Below are 14,890 nucleotides of genomic sequence, written 5' to 3'. Positions count from 1 at the left end.
TTAGAGAAAGATCCAGGGGCAACCAGGTAGCATTAGGTATGCTTGCCCTAAGAGAATAGGGTTTGCTAAAGACAGAAGAAACACCAGCCAGCCATAGTTCCGGACCTAGGCACCTGGCTGTGCATTACACAAGCATGGTGACAGTAAATTTAAATTGACAAATTCTATATCCATAAAAACAGATTCAAACACGTCCCCATTCCAGACTTGCCACAAGGACATAATGATGATAGGAAGAATGGAAAAAAATAGAGCTCCCCATGGAGTGAGTCAGCAGAGAATCATTGAGAAACATATGTATGTAGGCATCCTCAAATGTGCGCATAAAGTCCATTTTGCCAATTGTCAGTGGCACAACAGTTATATAATAAAGTTTTTGAACGTCATTTTGTTTTCTTGGTTTTTGGTTTTTGCATTACTACACTGCATTTTCTTAAAAGTGTGGCACCCTCCTGGGTGGACACATTTGGTGGCTCTGTTCTGCTTATCAGGAGAGCCAGATCTGCTGGTTTAGCCTGCCCCGTGTTTCCGGTGTGATTTATTGGGTCTGGGGGAATCTCCCCACTGTATCCAATGAGGGAGCTTGTTGGACAGTGGAGGAACCCTAACCAATAGTGCACAAGGGTTTGTGGCTTTCCCAGTGGGTGGGCATTGCTGTGATGCATCCTGGGATTAGTGATAGATTTGGAGGGAGCATGTGACGGGGTGCCTTTTGGCAGGAGCAAAGTCCAAGGAGGAGGTGGATGGCTGTCACTCCTCCTGCTGATGTGAAAAAGTTGGTTCAGGCAGTCGGCCTATGGAACCAAGTGTGGAGCTGGGCTGCAGAGGATCCAGTGTGCTGACCAGTGGAGCTGTTGGGCAGAAGACTTTGGGGAAAACAGTATCGTGAGTACTAAGGGATCTGCTCAAGGGTCCGCCTAGGAGAGGAGATCACTTCAGAGAAGTCAGGGGATCAAGGAGCCAGCTCACACAGATTGTTACAGGAAAGGGGGTGCCAAGTAGGTAACTCTGAAGATTAGGGACAAAGGGGGTGCCAGGAAGGGCCCTGAAGTTGTTCTACGATACAGTAAAGTTTACCTCAGGATACAGTATACCTCAGAAAGTTCATTCAGTCCTGCATCACAATTTGTGACAGACTGAAGCAGCGGTCTAGCGGTGACTAGCTATATTCAGCATTACTCAGCATCATACAGTGTTAATCAGCGCTATTCAGCTCTATTCAAGTTGTCCCAGCCTATTGTGCATAGTTCTTCAAGTTGGAGTATCCCACTCATTCCCTTCTTCTATCCAAGTTCCAAATAAAACCTAAAAACCAAAGATACTGGCCTGCTTCTTGTCTGAGGTAAAACACTTGTAAAAATGCCAGACTGTTCTCTTGTTGCTAATGGTAACCCAGGGGAACCCACACACCGCAGTTCCCTTGGGAGTAGTGCTACAAAAGTTTAATAAAATGTCAAAACTTTGCACTTTGCACTTCTCATGTTTTTCCTGCTTTTTTGGCCAGCTAATGCCTCCTGTTTTGATTTTCCTGCAGTTTTCTATTGGAGGAGGGCACACACGCCTCCAGGGGGCCTAGAAACCAAATGTACATAAACTGCGGGACTCCGCTTACCCACCATGATCGGGCACAACTGACATTTGTGCCCAATCAGAATTATTGATCCTCAAGAGAAATTGTGAAAGCATTAACGTTATTGCTTAGCTATACTGTAGCACCTAACCTGTGGACATTATTAATTATATATTATTTTATATAATATTGTTTCTAATTATGGTTTCAACTATCATTATGCTTGTGTCATTATCATTATGCTCACAGTGATTGGCGGTGAGGTGGATGGATATTGGGTTGTCTCAGTCCGCTATTGGCCAACATACTACAAGCAACCACCAGTAGCCGAGGGTGTGTACCTCGGCCCCGCCCTACTTCCGGGTCATAGTGTCTTTTACCATAGAGATTAGTAGAATAAGAGGAAGTTGTCTTGTAAACCTTGTCTGCTATTGGTTAACACACTGGAGCAACCACCAATGGCCGATGTTGTTTATCCTGGCCCCGCCCTGCGGGGTGATGAGTAAGGATATTTAAGGTTACCGCCAAACCGCCGCGGTCACGCTCCCGGGGAAGAAGTGGAAATCACGAAACGCGTCGGGGCGTGACCAGGCGGTGTAACCAGGTTTTGTAAGAGGAGTTTGGAGCACCCAGAAGGCGCGACGTCCACGGCGTGGAGCCTGGACATCATCTCCCGAAGGGCATCCCTCTCCTATTGGTGACTGTGATATGCGTTTGATGACATACAAGAAATGTGAGTGTGCTACCTTATGTTTTTAGTTAATAAAGCCTTTTAAACGGTATCACGCTATTGGGATTATGTTTTTTCCCTCTCCATATGCTGCTGAGCTTCTTTTGACTGTGCTGGTGTGATTTCCGGTGTGGATACTCTGGACCAGTGACCATCATTATAAGCTTGAATGCTCAAACACGAAAGTGGGTTGGGCCACAGCATCTGGTGAGTGGGCAATTCTCCTCCCCCCTTGGAGCACGGTGGTGGTGGTGATCCCTTTGAGAAACACGCTTCTGTATTTTGTCATCCCAGGATATAGAGTGAAGGAATATGGACTGTTTCTGTCATTTTTTCCTGCTGCCTATGTAATATTTAATAAATATTTATTGCATTTGGGACTTTGTGCAGTCGGCACATTATTTTTGGCACTTTTCTTTTTGATAAGTTTGCGCTACAATATATACATAGAGATACTGTGGAGTGTCTATCTACTATATATCTTTTCTATATCATTATGCTTAATTTTACTTGCTTTTTATGCATATCCATGAAATTGTAATTTTTCAATAAAATTTATACTTTTTATAAAATTGTGTGTACATGTGAGTGCCTAAAAAGTCCCACCAATAGGGGAAACTTTTTCTTGTATCATTATGCTTAAGGCCTTATGCACACTGGACATTTTTTTACAGCTGCTGTTTTTGGCTTCAGATGTTTTTTTAATGCAGCCAGGAACCTCCCCAACATGTTATCCTATGCGTCCATACACACATAGACTGTTATCAGCAGTTTTTGGCAGAGGTGTTTTCTGGCTGGAAAAAGTCCCAGAACTAGTGGGTTTTGACAGTAGTTTTTCGGCTGTAAAAACAATCTAACTCAAGTTAAAGCTTAAAAACGCCCCAAAACACAAAAAAAAAAAAAAAAAGCTGAAAAATGCAGCTATACTGCATTTACTAGTGTTTTTGAGCCATGTGCTTTTGTGTGGATAGTTTTACTATACATATCGTTTTGTATAGTTTTACTAAATAAAAAAAAAAATAAAAAACCCTACAGCTGAAAAACGCTAAAAAACGATACTGCAAAAAAATCTGAAAAACTCCTTCTACAGCTACAGCTTTCTACTAGTGTTTTATAATGTCCAGTGTGCATGGGGCCTTATAGTTATGTTATTCTTTTTGAATTAGTGTTGATGGCAAGATGATGTTGCCATATGATATCAGGGGGTGGGATTGAATCTATTTTCTGTTTTTTGATTAGTGGATGGTTCTTTAAATGTCATTCTGTTTTGCACTGCACTTGTCACATGCATGATGAGGGGGTCCTGTAAGGCTCCAAAATGTTGCTATTATAATCATGATCACTGAATAATACTTTGGATTGATTCTGGAGATTCTTGGTATGCTGGTGACATACATCTTGCTTTGGCAGCTAGACTTGGTCTCACCTATCAAACCTAAGAAGAGGAAAGAAGGATGGGCTCAGGTACAAAGGGACCAAGCAGTCCTGTTTAAGGAGGTAGAATAAATCCCATCCAAGCCAAAGCAGAGTAATAGAGACCCATGGGGACCATCGGGAGAAAGAGACCTGGCGGATGATGGAGTGCAAACCAAGAAACTAGGAATTGCAGTGCACCCCTCATCCATCATTATCCAGCCAGAACAGTGTGGCCTAAACCTCATCAACCATCATCTAACCACTAGAAGCAGTTTTTAGAGAAAAGGTTGCATCCATGAAAAATATTCACCAGACACTGGAGTAATGAACAGCCTTGGCCATTCTTGCATATGAAGAACATTTTTTACACTTGCTGTTTTAAAGGGGACCTCAGATTGTTTGCAATACTTTGTGACGATACATGATTTGTTGATTACAAATACATTCCTTGGATAGATGTGTGCTCCACAGTTACAGTTAAATGGCTCCACAACTGTCAGACTTTGCAATAGATTTACAAACTGGCCAGTGGTTAGTTAGGGTTCAGTAAATTGCAGTAAGGCCCCATCAGCTGAATCTCTCTTGCTATATATAGGGGACATTGGGTTACATTGATTTTTATTTATTAATATTTGTCGTACTGCTCTAAATTCACTCAATGCATGTTGTGCAAGGCCTTTCACTGGTGAGAGAAAGAGAATAGAGAATAAACACCACTATTCATTTATTTATATTACTGAATGATAATGCTGTCAACATTCTATTGTTTTAACTGCTGTTAAGGCTGTTTTAATAAATCCTAGTAATCTGCTATTGGTACATTATTGTACTTTGGGTCCAATTACAGGGCAAGTAATCACTGGGTGGGGACATCATCTGGGATTTTCCTTGCCCTTCTTAGGAATAATGACTTTGCCCAGATATGAAACCCAATCAAGAACATGGATTCTAGGGATGATCGAACTTTTCAAAAGTTTGGTTCGACCAGAACACCAGAACTTCCAAAAAGTTCGGCCCGGATTTCAGAACCCCATTGAAATCAATGGGACCCGAACTTCGGTAAGCAAAAAAAAAACATTTTGAAGCCCTAAAACCCAACAAATGCCCCTAAAAATTGCCTAGGGTTCTGGGTCATACCACAGGGACTATTAATCACACAAAAAAGTTCTTAAAAATTGTCATTTTTGATAGAGAGCCAATTATTGAAAAAATTTAAAAAAAAAAAGAAATTTCTTTGGATTTAGTATCTGGGGGGTCTAAAAGGTGTACCTGTGAAGTTTCAGATCTGTAGCATGTCCAGAACCATAAAAAAAAGATCATTTGTATTATGTCACTTATAGAACAGGGATATGGCTTCGCTATTTTCACACCTTGCCGGTTTAGTAGCAGGCGTTTTTTCTGGCATTTTTTGGGGTCTTTTGAGGCAGGCAAAACATCTGAACTTGTGTATAGGGGTATATATACACACATACTTATATGTATATATACACCTAGACATATATAGGTGTGATAGTAGCAGAAATATATGCTTGCGCTAATGAAATAATTAACGAATTAACGAATTAAAGAATTTAAGTGTTAGGGACTGCAGATATAACAGGATGCCTTGTCGTGGCTCTGCAGCTTACATATGTGTTTGCAAATGCGTGTCAACTAAACCCCTGTTCTTTATGTATATTGAGACAGGTCTACTTGGTTGGTGGCAGACTGGAGGGTGAGTACATCAGACTGGGGGCTGGCTGGCTTCCATGCACCTCTTTTAATCCTTTTCAATTTGGTTTTTCCGATACAGGGATGGAGACGCTGGGCATACCTGCCAGTGTCTCATCTAAAGTCCCACATAGCCCACATTGTCTATGTAACTAGGGATGGAGGCACCTCGCCTACAGGCTAGTGCTTCATTTAAAGTCCCACCGTGCGATTTTCGTGCGTTTTTGGTGGATGCAGTCTAATTTGACCCCAGTTTTTTCATATACAGGGATGGAGACCATAGCATGACCTGCTTGTCTCATGTAAAGTCCCAAATATTTTATGAAATTAGGGATGGAGGCACTGAGCTATACAGGCAAATTGCCTCATATAAAGTCCCAATCTGTGTTTTACACTGCATCCGCCAAGGGATTGGAGGTGTATGCTTCTCAGCTGGTCGTTTTCAGTTTGTACCATCTTAAGAACATTGCTATTAGAGCATTGAGATACCATACCAGTCGTGGATGAAAGTGGGGTGGGGGAAGTTTGGGCTGCTCCCTCCCACCTGCTTCCTATCCACCCATTAGCATCCATGTGCTCCCAGAGTGGAGACACTTACATTTAAAAGTGTTAGGGACTGCAGATATAACAGGGTGCCTTGTCGTGGCTCTGCAGTTTACATATGCGTTTGCAAATGCGTGTCAACTAAACCCCTGTTCTTTATGTATATTGAGACAGGTCTACTTGGTTGGTGGCAGACTGGAGGGTGAGTACATCAGACTGGGGGCTGGCTGGCTTCCATGCACCTCTTTTAATCCTTTTCAATTTGGTTTTTCCGATACAGGGATGGAGACGCTGGGCATACCTGCCGGTGTCTCATCTATAGTCCCACGTGGCCCACATTGTCTATGTAACTAGGGATGGAGGCACCTCGCCTACAGGCTGGTGCTTCATTTAAAGTCCCACCGTGCGATTTTCGTGCGTTTTTGGTGGATGCAGTCTAATTTGACCCCAGTTTTTTCATATACAGGGATGGAGACCATAGCATGACCTGCTTGTCTCATGTAAAGTCCCGAATATTTTATGAAATTAGGGATGGAGGCACTGAGCTATACAGGCAAATTGCCTCATATAAAGTCCCAATCTGTGTTTTACACTGCATCCGCCAAGGGATTGGAGGTGTATGCTTCTCAGCTGGTCGTTTTCAGTTTGTACCATCTTAAGAACATTGCTATTAGAGCATTGAGATACCATACCAGTCGTGGATGAAAGTGGGGTGGGGGAAGTTTGGGCTGCTCCCTCCCACCTGCTTCCTATCCACCCATTAGCATCCATGTGCTCCCAGAGTGGAGACACTTACATTTAAAAGTGTTAGGGACTGCAGATGTAACAGGGTGCCTTGTCGTGGCTCTGCAGCTGACATATGCGTTTGCAAATGCGTGTCAACTAAACCCCTTATCTTTATGTATATTGAGACAGGTCTACTTGGTTGGTGGCAGACTGGAGGGTGAGTACATCAGACTGGGGGCTGGCTGGCTTCCATGCACCTCTTTTAATCCTTTTCAATTAGTTTTTTTATTAAATAATTAACACTAATATGGCTCCGCTCCTATAACACCTATATATGTGTAAGTGTAAAATACATATAAGTATGTGTGTATATATACCACTATACACAAGTTCAGATGTTTTGCCTGCCTCCAAAAACCCCCAAAAAATGCCTGCAATAACACATCTGGGCGGTTTCTTTTGGGCGCTAGCGTTTTTTTGGGTTCTTTGGAGGCAGGCAAAACATCTGAACTTGTGTATACGGGTATATATACACACATACTTATATGTATATATACACCTAGACATATATAGGTGTGATAGTAGCAGAAATATATGCTTGCGCTAATGAAATAATTAACACTAATATGGCTCCGCTCCTATAACACCTATATATGTATAAGTGTAAAATACATATAAGTATGTGTGTATATATACCACTATACACAAGTTCAGATGTTTTGCCTGCCTCCAAAAACCCCCAAAAAATGCCTGCAACAACACACCTGGTGTTTTTTTTTTCTTGGCGCTAGCGTTTTTTTGGGCATTTTTTTGGGTTCTTTGGAGGCAGGCAAAACATCTGAACTTGTGTATACGGGTATATATACACACATACTTATATGTATATATAAACCTAGACATATATAGGTGTGATAGTAGCAGAAATATATACTTGCGCTAATTAAATAATTAACACTAATATGGCTCCGCTCCTATAACACCTATATATGTGTAAGTGTAAAATACATATAAGTATGTGTGTATATATACCACTATACACAAGTTCAGATGTTTTGCCTGCCTCCAAAAACCCCCAAAAAATGCCTGCAATAACACATCTGGGCGTTTTTTTTTTGGCGCTAGCGTTTTTTTGGGTTCTTTGGAGACAGGCAAAACATCTGAACTTGTGTATACGGGTATATATACACACATACTTATATGTATATATACACCTAGACATATATAGGTGTGATAGTAGCAGAAATATATGCTTGCGCTAATGAAATAATTAACACTAATATGGCTCCGCTCCTATAACACCTATATATGTATAAGTGTAAAATACATATAAGTATGTGTGCATATATACCACTATACACAAGTTCAGATGTTTTCCCTGCCTCCAAAAACCCCCAAAAAATGCCTGCAACAACACACCTGGGCGTTTTTTTTTTTTTTTGGCGCTAGCGTTTTTTTGGGCATTTTTTGGGGTTCTTTGGAGGCAGGCAAAACATCTGAACTTGTGTATACGGGTATATATACACACATACTTATATGTATATACACACCTAGACATATATAGGTGTGATAGTAGCAGAAATATATGCTTGCGCTAATGAAATAATTAACACTAATATGGCTCCGCTCCTATAACACCTATATATGTATAAGTGTAAAATACATATAAGTATGTGTGTATATATACCAATATACACAAGTTCAGATGTTTTCCCTGCCTCCAAAAACCCCCAAAAAATGCCTGCAACAACACACCTGGGTGTTTTTTTTTTGGCGCTAGCGTTTTTTTGGGCATTTTTTTGGGTTCTTTGGAGGCAGGCAAAACATCTGAACTTGTGTATAGGGGTGTATATATATATATATACACACACACTTATATGTATTTTACACATACACATATATAGGTGTGATAGGAGCGTAACTATATTGGTGTTAATTATTTCATTAGCGCAAGTAGTGTTTTCTGCTCCTTTCACACCTATATATGTGCAGGTGTATATATACATACATGGGTGTGTATATATACCCCCTATACACATGTTCAGATGTCATGCCTGACTCCAAACATGTTCTCAAAAAATCCCTATAAACGCCTGCAGCCAAAAAGCAGGCTGACCGACGAGAAGCCATATTAGTGCACCGAATGTGACTTAAGATAAACTATCTTTTCTCTATAGCGGTCACCCTGATATGGAAGGGTTTTGTCACCCTGCCATAGCAGTCAGTGTCAGTTCACCCTACACTACACTACGGTCACCGTGGCACTTAACACTTTTCCTACAGAAACTAAATTTTTACATCTAACTAAAGTGTAAAAGAGCACTCTAACTACACTAGATATCCCTTTCCTCACACTAATAAATGCTAAATGACACTTTTAAAGTAAAATTAACAGAACTTCTTCCACTCTCTTCCATGTCCCTGTATTACAATGCTAGGAATTTGGTGGGGGCTATCTTATATACTGGGGTGTGTATTCACTAATGATTGACCTAGGGACCCCCTAGTCACTCCAATCACATTCCTAGCATTCTCCTGCCCCCTCAATTGGCTTTTACTAATGGTTCTGGTCTAATCACAGGCTTTTAAAGCCCATTTCCTGGCCCATTGCATTTTGGTCGGTTCTGGTTGCCGAATTCCGAACTTTTTCAAAAAAAAGTTCTAAATTCGGCCGAACCTCGAACAGTCAATAATAAACAAGCAAAACATTGGGGGAGCAAACCCTGAACATGTATATCTAAAGCCTGTGCAGCTATGGACCAAGCAACATGTATATTAAAAAAGAATAGCGCACACATGCAAAAGAAATGACTATCAAATATGGAGACAATCCATAAATAAAAATGGGGATTTAGTCCCACCATATGGCCATATCGTGCTCAAGCCCACCACTGCGTCAAAGTACCCCATTATCAGTGGGTCCTACACTATCCATAAAAAAGGGGTGAATCCAGACTCTCTAACCCTTGGAGACAACACTCCTTGCTGGGAAAGATGTGCTAATGCACTACAAGGGACTCCTCCTATATTTACGAGCACGATATGGCCATATGGTGGGACTAAATCCCCATTTTTATTTATGGATTGTCTCCATATTTGATAGTCATTTCTTTTGCATGTGTGCGCTATTCTTTTTTAACCACTTCCCGCCCGCCCTATTACAAAATGACGGCGGGAATGTGGTTGTGTTATCCTGACCGGACGTCATATGACGGCGGCAGGATAACACAGCTCTGGGCGCCCCCCGGGGGCGCGCAGAGCGGCGATCGGTGATGCGAGGTGTCAGTCTGACACCCTGTATCTCCTATCTCGGTAAAGAGCCTCTGACGGAGGCTCTTTACCATGTGATCAGCCATGTCCAATCACGGCTGGTCACATAGTAGATAGGAACAGCCGTTGATCGGCTTTCCTTAGTTCGTGCCTGACAGGCACGAGTAAAGGAGTGCCGATCGGCGGCTCCCCTGACAGGGGGGGGGGGGTCGGCACTGGTAATCAGATCATTGATTACCAGTGCAAACCCTCGGGGGGGATGCCACTAGATCCACCAGGGATGCCCACTAGGACCCCAGGGATGCCCACTATGGCCACCAGGGATGGCAATCAGGGCTCAGGGAGCCCCCCATTGCCCTCCCCATCAGTGCTGCCCACCAGTGCCCTCCCTGTCAGTGCTGCCCACAAGTGCCCATCATTGCCATCCTTTAGTGTCGCCCACCAGTGCCCATTATTGCCCACCAGTGCCGCCTATCAGTGCCCATTAGTGCCCATCAGTGCCGCCTGTCAGTGCCGCCCATCAGTGCCCATCAGTGCCCACCAGTGCCGCCTATCAGTGCCCATTAGTGCCCATCAGTGCCACCTATCAGTGCCCATCAGTGCCACCTATCAGTGCCTATCAATGCCGCCTATCAGTGCCTAGCAGTGCCACCTATCAGTGCCCACCAATGCTGCATATCTGTGCTACCTATCAGTGCCACATATCAGTGCCTATCAGGGCCGCATATCAGTGCCGCCTATCAGTGCCACCCCATCAGTGCCACCCCATCAGTGCCTCCTCATCAGTGCCTGTCATTGCAGTCTCATCAGTGCTCATCAGTGCAGGAAAAAACATATTTATTTACAAAATTGTATAACATAAACGAAAAAACTTTTTTTTTTTTTCAAACTTTTCGGTCTTTTTTTATTTGTTTAGCAAAAAGGAAAAAACCCAGAGGTGATCAAATACCACCAAAAGAAAGCTCTATTTATGGGGGGAAAATGACATAAATTTGGTGTAGGTACAGTGTTGCATGACCGCGCAATTGTCATTCAAAATGCAACAGCGCTAATAGGGGAAAATTGGCCTGGGCAGGAAGGGAGGGAAGTGCCCTGTATTAAAGTGGTTAATACTCGAACAGTCAATGTTCGGGTCGAACCGATGGTCGACCCGAACCGTTCGATCATCCCTAATGGATTCAGAAAGTGATATCAAGTGACACAAATACCAAGACAATGCTAAATTTTACATTATATTTTTTTCATCCATAAAATCTTTATTCAAAAAAAGAGAATTTTACAAACTTGAGCAATTGAAAACAGAAAGTGAATAATAACAAACATATGTCTTCTCAGAGGTAACACTCTGTTGATCACATACAATCGGTGCTATGAGATGTCAAGAGGTGAGTTAACAAAAGAAAGAAAACCAAAATAAGACAAAGGGATAGGGTAGAGGCGGGGCTGGACATTGGGTGGAGGTGGAGTCCTTCCAATATAAAGTGATTATTTGTATACCAGACTATGCAGAAAGATGGATATTCAGAGTAAATTGAGGTAAAGGCAAAATACATGAATGCAAAGTAGAATATAGCAAAAATATGAGTGTACAATGTGAATCCCCCTTACATCCGCTTAATGATCATCGGGAGTTTCCTCTCACAACCCTTGTTTTAGGGGGGGAAACACCCAAACTCGAGCATGTTCTAGTGAGCGGACTAGGGAGACTTCACTACTAGAACCATATCAAAAGCATACTGAACTAACTACCGGCTTGTTGTGGGTGGGTACCTGTTATAAGATCAGAGTATTGTTGGGTCGTTTGGAAGTGAAGCCAGCATGTCCATGTAGTATAACATTTTGAAGGTGTGTCTTTTGAGATATGTATTAGCTCCTCCATTTCTGAGATTTTGTTCACTCTTTTGAACCATTCAGGAATGGTGGGAACCTGGCTGGAGCCCCAGTGGATAGGGATGCATAATTTAGCTGCGTTAATCAAATGAATGGGGAGTGTTTTGCGATACATCCCAAAGGGCGTGTCGGAATGATGAAGTAGGAATTGAGCAGGGTTATACTCAAGGGAGTATGTTGAAATGTCGGCTATTAGTTTGTGAATTACATTATATTAAGCCTCCTCACCAAAGATTCGACCAAGACTCAATTCTGTTTTGTGGTTGTAGATTTGTCTGCCAAGAACCAGGGCATTTTCATGGACTCCCTTAGGGCCCTGCACCTATGTCTTATTTTGGACTACCATGGCACTGTTGAGCATTGTGCTATTTTGTTGAGTCTTCCTGTCAGTGTGAAACTGTACAATGTATGATGTATAGGCAGACAGCCTACTCTCACAGTCTGCAGGAATCTGGCATGGCACCAGTGATCTGCTGATCACTGGTGCAATGCTTTCCAGCCTCCTCCAAAAAATAGTAAATTCACATGTTTATACTTGCAAAAATATGTGCATTTATTATTATTTTTTTAAAGGTGAACTTATCATTTAAGGGCCTATTTCCACTGATGCATCATAAATTTTTTTTTTTTTTCAGGTTTGTGTGCATTTTGTGTGTATGTGCTTTGCTTCCACTTTGTATGTGTCTGATTTCTGCTTTGCATGCATTTATTTTATAGTTCATGGGTATTTGGCTTCCCGTTCCTATGCACTTTTTTCCATTTCACATGTGTTTTGTTTCTGGTTTGTATGCATTTTGCTTACAGTTTCTGTGTTTTACATCTATTTTGTTTGCATTCATTTTTGCTATTTGTTTGGATACATTTTTCTTTCAGTCTGTAAACATTTGAGCATTTTGCATACTGGGCCATTCAAAACAAATTAAAATAAAGAATACAATATTTTTGACTGGGAGCTTTGGTTTCCTTTTTAGGATATCTTAATACTAAAGCAGTAGACAATCTTCATACAATACATTAACAATTAGTCATTCGTGTGCAGAAATATTTAAAGGGTAACTCCACTTTTGTGGGGAAAAAAAAAACAAAACAATATAGCATATACAATTGCGACACAAATCATATTGTAATTGAATGTTATTAAAAATGACCTTTCCTTTTCAATCTGCAGCTGTTGTATTTTCTGGAATTGCAATGCAATATGGCTACCTGGAGGTGTTCTGTGCATAGAATGTGTACTGACAACACCCCAGAAACATCATTTCCTGCTTGTGTGATTGACTCACCAATTTTCCCAGAAGTCTGCCTAAGATACAAGTCCGTTTTCTGGCATTCTCTGCAATAAAAACGTCATTTTGGTGAGACACTCCCAATAGGAACACGTCTAAAGGAATGCAGGCCCAGCAGCTTTCCTCATTAGAGCCCTGCAGCTGCACAGCTGATAGATAATTATGAATTCACTCCCATTTGACCCACTCAGCACAGAGGCACACACAGCCGCACTCTTTTCAAATATTGACAGCTTGCACGGGGAGCTTCTCCCTGTACTGCTTTCACAGGGAGAGAGGTAATCGGTGAGTGGCTGCAGCAGTGGGAACATGTAACATGTTCCCAAAAGCGAGTCTATCTTTTAAAATATTTGTATATGCTATCATCATTAAAATTGAATTTATGTATTTTTCAGTTATGTGCAATCTATTTCAATCTCTAGCTTTCAATAAATTAATACTTGCTAATCCTGCTATGAAGACCTGTGACATGGTGTGACAATTTTCTTCAGAATAACAAAAGGTAGGAATCTGCAACAAAGTTTGTTAAAATCCTTGTAATGTGCAGAGATCACCAACGTGGAGTTACGCTTTAAACAGGAATTTTCTCTTTAAGTCACCGGATAATTTAAATAAATATTCACACAATTTATTGTGGGACAACTCTCAAGTCCTTTAGTAAATCAGCCTGTGTTTTACTAAATGATGATACCAACTTAACATTTTTCAAGCAATTTTTCAAGCTTGGAAATAAGTAATTTGCTGTATCTTCTTCCTATGTTTTTGTAAAACTGAAAAAAGGATTCTTCCACAAACTGGCATAAAAATAATAGCAGGATGTGTTACTTTATATACCAACATAAAAGAAAAATGATTTTCAACATTAGCTGAAGTTGTTATGAACAATATAGAATGCTAGCTAACATTTACTATTGTTGTCACAGTTTTATGGAAATTCTGGTCAACACACGAAGCCCCATTTCTTTGTTTCCCTGAAAGTGTGTAATAGCTGTGACATTAAAACCACACACATGTCAGTGGAATAAAACAGCTTGAACTCCATCTACTGCAAGCCAGTGTGCTGCCCTTGGAGTAATTTCTGCTGAGAGTTTATCACTACAGAGTGGGAAATGGCTCCGGCTGATCACACGCAGTCTATCGCATACTGATGGAGCCTGGCACATCAAATGCAAGCTATCATTTCCTCAGCTGTGTTTCTAGACACTGTGCAATAAATGGCTGAAATACCACTGCGGTGGACTCCTATATTTTCAGAGGAATTTCAATAACCCCAAACACCCTAGGCATTTTTAGCCCCCCCCCCCCCCTTCTCCTCCATCGCCCATACTCCAGGGCTGGATCACAGCTGTGAAATATCGAACGGTTTGAGAAGAGCATGAGGGAGCCCGCAGCTTGCAAACAGAATATCAATGTTGTGGCACAGACAGGTCTGTGAGATGGTTATGAGCTGTTCATAAGACCCCTGCTGCAGAATGTAATCTAATCTTTGTGAAATGAAGCTAAAAGTGCCTGTGAAATCCTTTTTTATTGCATTAACAGTTCAGACCCAGCTGATAGGTATCTGACGTACGCAAATATACCCACTACTAGGTTAGACTTACCATGTAGATAGATTAAAATCATGCTGTTTCTAAAATCTGAACAACTCAACTCTTCTTTGGTTTCCATTCAATTCTTGTATTCTGCCTTTTCCCACTATTCGCTAATTTGCTTCTAAGCTTCCAGGTCTTGTCTTTAAGGATGCTGTCATTA

Source organism: Pelophylax lessonae, assembly GCF_965119305.1.
Source record: "Pelophylax lessonae genome assembly, chromosome: 2".
Taxonomy (NCBI): Eukaryota; Metazoa; Chordata; class Amphibia; order Anura; family Ranidae; genus Pelophylax; species Pelophylax lessonae.
The sequence above is the reverse complement of the archived record's forward strand: the minus strand, read 5'-3'. Positions refer to the sequence as shown.